Here is an 8344-nt window from a genome sequence, read left to right as displayed (position 1 = left end):
CATCACCAATCCCTACGACCCCCACCTAAAACACTAACCCTAGCAACTGGAATTCGTTGTCTGAAAGCACAGAGGAGGAGGACGTGGTGGAGGCAGCAGACCTCTCCGAAATCCTCAACCCACAGAGACACAACAGGCGAGATGGACTATAATGGGGCGGAGGACGGCTCGAGACTTCTTCTTCTGAGGCAGTGACTCTCCCTCCGAAACGCAGCAGCGTCGGAATGATCACACCAAGAGGGCGACGAGGAGTCAAAGAGGCGAGGTGGAGTATAACGGGGTGCAGGAGGGCTCGACGGGAACGGAGTTCTTCCTTTGATGCAGTGAGTGTGACCTCTGGCCGATGTGTTCTCTCTCTCCGTGGCCGACTTCCTCTTAAGGGTTTTTTGAATTGGTTCACCTCTCTTTCATCTCTGATTCTCCATTCCATTCCCCCTTTTCCATTCTCACTCTCAGGCACACAACACATCCAAAGCCCAAACCCAACCCGTAAAATTCTAGGGTTTGTGTTTACGGTTCCATGATGTCTCAGAACGGGAAGCTCATGCCCAATCTCGACCAGCACAGCACCAAGCTCCTCAACCTCACTGTTCTTCAGCGCATCGACCCCTTCGTCGAGGAAATCCTCATCACCGCTGCACACGTCACCTTCTACGAGTTCAACATCGACCTCTCCCAATAGGTTCGTTCCGTTATCCACTCCTTCCTTTCATCGATTCCATTCTCTATCTCTCTCTCTAACGCTTTCTCTGTCTTCTTTCTGCGATTACCGTTTGCAGAGCTGCAAGGACGTCGAGGGATCCCTCTTCGTTGTCAAAAGGTCTACTTTTTGTTCCTTTTCCGTCATCATTTTTTTTTCATATGCTTCTTGATCCGAGGTAGAGCACCATTTTAGTTATTAGTTATGATCTTGCCCCTAATATTGTAGGATTTGGGCTTGGGTATTGGCTATTAGAATTCCACTGTAGTTGTTATGTTGCACTCAATATTGTGAGTACAGTGAAATTAGTAATTATGCAAGCTGTAAATATAAGCGTTGTAGACATTATTTTGTGGGTGAGGTATATACTTTACTGCTACTGTACATGGTGGTTGAGAACTTCCAAATATCCCTATATTTAACCCTGGTCTATCTGCATAAGCAGAAAATTTGGTGTAAAATCTTTTGGGGGATTTCGAGTATGAAGTTCAGGTTCCTTATCTATTGTATAGAAATACTGCCCAAGAAGTGAATGGCATCTGGTTCTATAATGCACGTGAATGTGAAGAGGTTGCAAATCTTTTTAACAGGTAATGAAACATGGAAATGCCGAGTTACACATAGATAGTTTGCAATTTTTTTAATTATTATAATCGATATTGTGACTTATGCTTTAGTTTTACAACAAAATTTTTCTCCAATTTGTATTATTTTCATGCAATTGTGTTATTCACCTAAAATTGGCTGGTTTTCAGGATCCTTAATGCATATGCTGAGGTGCCTCCAAAGTCAAAGGTGTCTTCTACAAAGAGGTAATAATACTACTATGTTTTTATCTGGCGCCACTACCTTATCCTGTTCCCATGGATTGTGGGGATCGTATGGCTCCAATTTTTAAGTCAATTTGAGTTGTTAATGGTTTTAAAATTATCCACTCATGCCTATCCGGTAAATGTAGGTTTTCTCATTTTCGGATCCTCCCAATCTATGCAAAGCTGCGCCAGTGTTTGTACGCAGTGGAACCCCCGATGAACATAATCACGGGTACTCCATTTAGATTTCTTGTATGATTTTATAAGTAAGGATATCTTGTGTGTTGGAAATTTATTTATGTATCCCTTACAACTATTATCCACATGAGAATTTTTAAAATTGGGTCTTATCTTCTGCCTGCTTATATTATGTCTTAGTTGATGTAAAAAGCCATTTTTTCCGGTAATAAAGGGGTTAGTTTCTTTTGTTTCTTCCCCTACTATTCTAACTTTTAAGGCCTTACTTGTTTTTCATCTGAATCTAGCTATTTGTCTCATATTCGAATACAATGATTGGTAACTTGATTGGCATAGAAGATCAATATTGTTTGAGTTTTGCAGAAAGAAAAAGTTTTGTCTTGCCAATCCATGAATATATCATGGAAGTAGGTATGTGAGGGTTTTGGGTTCATTTAATTTAAGTTTATTTTGGAATCTGTTATTGTTGTTTGTTCTTTTATTTCTGAGCATGATGTTCGATATGGTTCAATTTCAACTGTTGGCTTCCTCATTTGCTTCAGATTGGAGCTATTTATCTCTTATATTTCTAATCATTGAATGATATCTTTTTATGCATTCAATTTTAAAAAATTATTATGGTAAAAAGAGTGTAAAATTCTTTAAAAATCCATCTGGTGTAATTTCAGCTGCTGGGTTCTTTTATTTTATTCTTTGTTGTTTCTCTGATCCTTTGGTCTTTATTTTCTTGGGTACCTATTTTATGAATCCATATTTTGTTTCCCTCTTTTCTGACGAGTTATGAGTGATTGGCGTGATGGATGACGATTTGCTTTTGTTGGTCTGCTTTAGTGTTTGCTTTTGTTGATTTGATTGATGATGCTAAATTAGATTAATCTTTGAATTATTGATTCCCGATTTCTTTTTGGGTATTTAACTAAATAAATAATTAGCGTTGTTGTTCTGCCTTTTTTTTTCCACCATTTGGTTCGCACTGGAACTCTTAACTTTTATTTTTTTAACTCTTAAATGATTAATTTTATGCATTTATATTTAAAAAACTTCTGTACTAAAAAGTAGAAAATTCTATAAAAATCAATCCAATGCACTTTCTTTCTATTGAATCTGTAACCACCAAATATCTCTTCTTTGCCTTTTCATATTCTCTTTTTATATTAGTTACTTTTTTATTATTTCATTCGTTATTATTATTACTAAATGCCATTTAACAAGTTCGAATCTTCTTTTGCCACATTCATTGACTAATCCTTAGCATGTTTGTGCATTTACTAGATGCCATTTGTTTAGTGTTCTCTCTTTAGGGATAAAAAAAAGAAAAATAAAAAATAAACATTATCTTATGGCATATGTAAATTTTTATGTATACTGTGATCTGTTGGTATATGAAAATATATAAGAGAGTAATTGAGTTTTTTGGAAGAAAAAATAAAGAATAAGGCTTGGTTTCTGTTGTAAAATAAGAGATATATATAAGATAAAGATGTATAAATAGAAGACTCTAGTATTAAAATAATTAGCTCAATAATAATTTATAGATATATAATAATATTATATGTTGTAATGTATATATATATACAAAGGTAGAAAGGAGTATAAAAAGTAAAGAGAGAGAGAATTGTATATATATATATATATATATATATATAAAGATAGAAAGGAGTATGAAAAGTAAAGAGAGAGATAATAGCATTTGCTTTTATTATTGCTATGTGTATAAAGGGAGAGAGAATAATATTCAGTTGTTGTTGTGTGTCTTTCTCTGAGGCAAAAGCCTCTATTTATAAGCGTATGTGATGGAAGATTGTCAAATTACATTAAATAATATTCTTCTTCAATACTTGAGCCATTGTGGGAAAATGGTCATCCACCTAGGCTTCCTTATCGTAACACTCCCCCTTGGATGACCATTTAGGATTATTGCCTCGTTAAAACCTTACTAAAGAAAAACCCAGTGGGAAAAAACCTTAGTGAAGGAAAAAGAGTACAATATCCTTTAGTGATGGGGACTGCCTCGTTAAAAACCTTGTCAAGAAAAACCCAATGGGAAAAAAAACCTAACCAAGGGAAAAGAGTACAGTCTCCCCCTCTTGTCGACATCAGTTGATGTCTCGAAATTGGCGCATCCCAATCTCATGTACCAATCTTTCAAAGGAGGATTTTGGGAGTGACTTTATGAATAAATCTGCCAGATTGTCACTTGAACGGATCTATTGGACATCAATTGTCCCTTGATTTTGAAGGTCATGAGTGAAGAAGAATTTGGGAGAAATATGCTTTGTTCTATCACCTTTGATGTATCCACCCTTAAGTTGAGTAATGCATGCTGTATTATCTTCAAACAGGACAGTTGGAGCTATCTTATGATCAATTAGTCCACATGATGACAGAATATATTGAATCAGACTCCTCAGCCAAAAACACTCGCGACTAGCTTCATGAATCGCCAGTATTTCAGCATGATTAGAGGAGGTTGCTGCTATCGTCTGTTTCGTGGACCTCCATGATATAGCTGTACCACCATATGTGAATAGGTATCCTTTTTGAGATCTCCCTTTATGTGGATCAGACAGGTATCCGGCATCTGCATAGCCAACTAGTTGTGACTTGGATCCATAAGGATAAAACAATCCCATATCAACCGTTCCATGAAGATATTAAAAAATTTGTTTGATTCCACTCCAATGTCTTCTGGTTGGAGAGGAACTATACCTTGCTAGTAAATTCACCGCGAATGATATGTCAGGTCGCGTATTATTAGCAAGATACATTAGTGCTCCAATGGCACTAAGATATGGTACTTCAGGACCAAGGATATCTTCATTTTCTTCTTTAGGACGGAATGGATCCTTTTTCACATCCAAAGATCTTACGATCATTGGGGTACTTAATGGATGTGACTTATCAGTATAAAATCTTTTCAAGATCTTTTCTGTGTATGTTGTTTGATGAATAAAGATCCCACCTTTTATATGCTCGATCTGCAGGCCGAGACAAAATTTAGTCTTTCCAAGATCTTTCATCTCAAACTCTTCTTTTAGAGTTTTTATAATTGTTGGAATCTCTTCAGGAGTCCCAATGATATTTAAATCATCAACGTACACAGCAATTATAATGAACCCAGATGTAGTTTTCTTTATGAAAACACATGGGCAGATATCATCATTCTTGAATCCGTTTTTGGCCAGATACTCAGTAAGACGATTATACCACATTCGTCCAGATTGCTTTAGACCATATAAAGATCAACTGAGTACAACCCTTGCGAATATTCATTGGATGGTTTAGATATCTTTTGTCCTTCAGGGACTTTCATATAGATATCCCGATCTAATGAGCCGTACAAATAGGCTGTTACCACATCCATTAAATGCATATGCAGTTTATGATATGCAGATAAACTGACCAAACAACGTAATGTTATCGCATCCACTACGGGGGAATACGTTTCTTCATAATCTATACCGGGCCTTTGTGAAAAATCTTGTGCCACAAGTCGGGCTTTGTAGCGCACAACTTCATTTTTCTCATTTCGTTTTCTCACAAATACCCACTTATATCCAACAGGTTTTACATCTTCAGGTGTACGGACTACATCTCCAAAGACTTCACGTTTTGCTAGTGAGTCTAATTCAGCCTTCATGGCTTCTTTCCATTTTGGCCAATCATTCCTTTGTCGACATTCTTCGACTGATCTTGGCTCAAGATCCTTACTTTCATGCATGATATCTAATGCCACATTATATGCAAATATTTCATTGACAATTGTCCTATTTCGGTTCCATTTCGCTCCTGTAAAGACATAATTTATCGAGATCTCGTCATTTTTACAATTTTCAGGTACCTGAACGTCTTCTGGCATTATATCAGAATTTTGGACAACTGCAGGTGTCTCTACTATGTCTTTTTCAATAGGAATATTATTTACCTCTTTTCTCTTTCGAGAATTTTTGTCTTTGGAACCGACAGGCCTGCCACGCTTCTGGCGTGAATTTGCTTCAGTGGCTACTTGTCCTACTGGGACATCAATTCGAATTGGGACATTTTCCGCTGGTATATAAGATTTAGTTATCCTCTTTATATCGGAAAATGCATCAGGCAATTCATTTGCTATTCTTTGCAAATGTATAATCTTTTGAATTTCCAGTTCACATTGCCCTGATCGAGGATCTAAATGCATCAACGATGATGCATTCCAATTAAGTTCCTTTTCAGGAAGCTTATTCTCTCCCCCTAATGTTGGAAATTTTGATTCATCAAAATGACAATCCGCAAACCGGGCTTTAAACACATCACCAGTTTGTATCTCAAGATACCTCACTATAGAGGGAGAATCATATCCAACATATATCCCCAATTTTCTTTGGGGTCCCATTTTGGTGCGATTAGGTGGTGCAATGGGAACATATATCACACACCCAAATATTCTTAAATGGGAGACATTTGGCTGCTGGCCAAAAGCTAATTGCATAGGAGAGAACTGATGGTAACTCGTTGGCCTCAAACGAATAAGTGCTGCGGCATGTAAAATAGCATGCCCCCAAACCGAGGTTGGGAGATTTGTTCTCATAAGCAAGGGTCTAGCAATTAATTGGAGGCGTTTAATAAGTGATTCCGCTAACCCATTTTGTGTGTGAAATAGCATGTAAAATAAGCAAGGGTCTAGCAATTAATTGGAGGCGTTTAATAAGTGATTCTGCTAACCCATTTTATGTGTGAACATAAGCTACTGGATGTTCAACACTTATTCCATTAGCCATACAATAAGCATCAAAAGCTTGGGAAGTAAATTCACCAGCATTATCAAGACGAATTGTTTTGATTGGATTTTCTGAAAATTGTGCTTTTAATCGAATAATTTGAGCCAATAATCTCGCAAACGCCAGGTTGCGAGAAGATAATAAGCACACATGTGACCATCTCGAAGATGCGTCTATCAGGACCATAAAATATCTAAAAGATCCACATGGTGGATGAATAGGTCCACATATATCACCTTGAATCCTTTCTAGGAATTCAGGGGACTCAAATCCAATCTTTACTGGTGATGGCCTTAAAATTAACTTTCCCTGAGAACATGCAGCACAACAAAATTCACTAGTTTTAAGAATCTTCTTGTTCTTTAGTGAATGTCCATGAGAGTTTTCAATAATTCTCCTCATCATGGTTGTTCCCGGATGACCCAATCTATCATGCCAAGTTATGAATTCATTTGGGCTAGTAAACTTCTGGTTTACAATGGCATGTGATTCAATTGCACTAATCTTGGTATAATACAACCCAGATGAAAGTGAGGGTAATTTTTCTAATATAACTTTCTTATTTTAAACATGAGTTGTGATACATAAGTACTCATGATTTTCCTCATTCATAGTCTCAATATGATATCCATTTCGGCGAATATCTTTAAAGCTCAACAAGTTTCTTCGAGACTTGGTAGACAACAGTGCATTATTTATTATAAATTTTGTTCCTCCAGGAAACAAAATTATAGCTCTTCCGGAGCCTTCTATCACGTTGTCTGAGCCAATAATAGTATTAACATATTCCTCTTTTGGCACAAGATGGGTAAAATATATATCACTTTTGAGAATAGTGTGCGAGCTTGCACTATCCGCAAGGCATACATCTTCATTACATATCCTTGCCATTCTCTGAGTCTTCCTAAAAATTTGATCAGAGTCTCGTGCTGATAACGTGTTGTAAAATAAGAGATATATATAAGATAAAGATGTATAAATAGAAGACTCTAGTATTAAAATAATTAGCTCAATAATAATTTATAGATATATAATAATATTATATGTTATAATGTATATATATATACAAAGATAGAAAGGAGTATAAAAAGTAAAGAGAGAGAGAATTACATAAATATATATATAAAGATAGAAAGGAGTATGAAAAGTAAAGAGAGAGATAATAGAATTTGCTTTTATTATTGCTATGTGTATAAAGGGAGAGAGAATAATATTCAGTTGTTGTTGTGTGTCTTTCTCTAAGGCAAAAGCCTCTATTTATAAGCGTATGTGATGGAAGATTGTCAAATTACATTAAATAATATTCTTCTTCAATACTTGAGCCATTGTAGGGAAATGGTCATCTACATAGGCTTCCTTATCGTAATAGTTTCCTTGATCTTCCGTATAATCATATATTCTCTCTCTCTCTCTCTCTCTCTCTCTCTCTCTCTCTCTCTCTTCGAAACCCTAATGTCTCAAAGTTCTCTCTATCCATCCCAAACACAGCAGCGGCAGAATGAGCAGAGGAAGAGGGCGATGAAGACTCATAGCCGAGATGGGCTATAATGAGGCAGAGGACAGGTCGAGACTTCTCCTCCTGAGGCTGTGACTATCCCTCTCAAATGCAGCAGCGGCGAAATGATCAGAAAAAGAGGGCGATGAGGAGTCAAAGAGGCAAGATGGACTATAACGGGGTCGAGGAGGGCTCGACGGGAAGGGAGTTCTCCCTCTGAGGCGGTGAGTGTGACCTCTGGCCGGTGTGTTCTCTTTCTCTCTGGCCTACTTCCTCTTAGGGGTTTTTTTTTTAATTTTGTTTCAGGTTTCCAAATGGAGGCATCGTGCAAGGAGCTTCTGGATCTGATCCAGCCTCTGATGAGCATAATCACCGTGCAGTT

At 37.0% G+C, this 8344-nt stretch overlaps 1 pseudogene; it reads left to right on the top strand.

The window, feature by feature from the left end:
* The first annotated feature begins 427 nt into the window (after window positions 1-427).
* On the top strand, window positions 428-1565 carry LOC140176248 (mRNA-decapping enzyme-like protein; annotated as a pseudogene).
* The last annotated feature ends 6779 nt before the right edge of the window (window positions 1566-8344 follow it).

This window comes from Arachis hypogaea, chromosome 11 (assembly GCF_003086295.3).
Source record: "Arachis hypogaea cultivar Tifrunner chromosome 11, arahy.Tifrunner.gnm2.J5K5, whole genome shotgun sequence".
Taxonomy (NCBI): Eukaryota; Viridiplantae; Streptophyta; class Magnoliopsida; order Fabales; family Fabaceae; genus Arachis; species Arachis hypogaea.
This window is presented reverse-complemented; position numbering and strand designations above follow the sequence as displayed.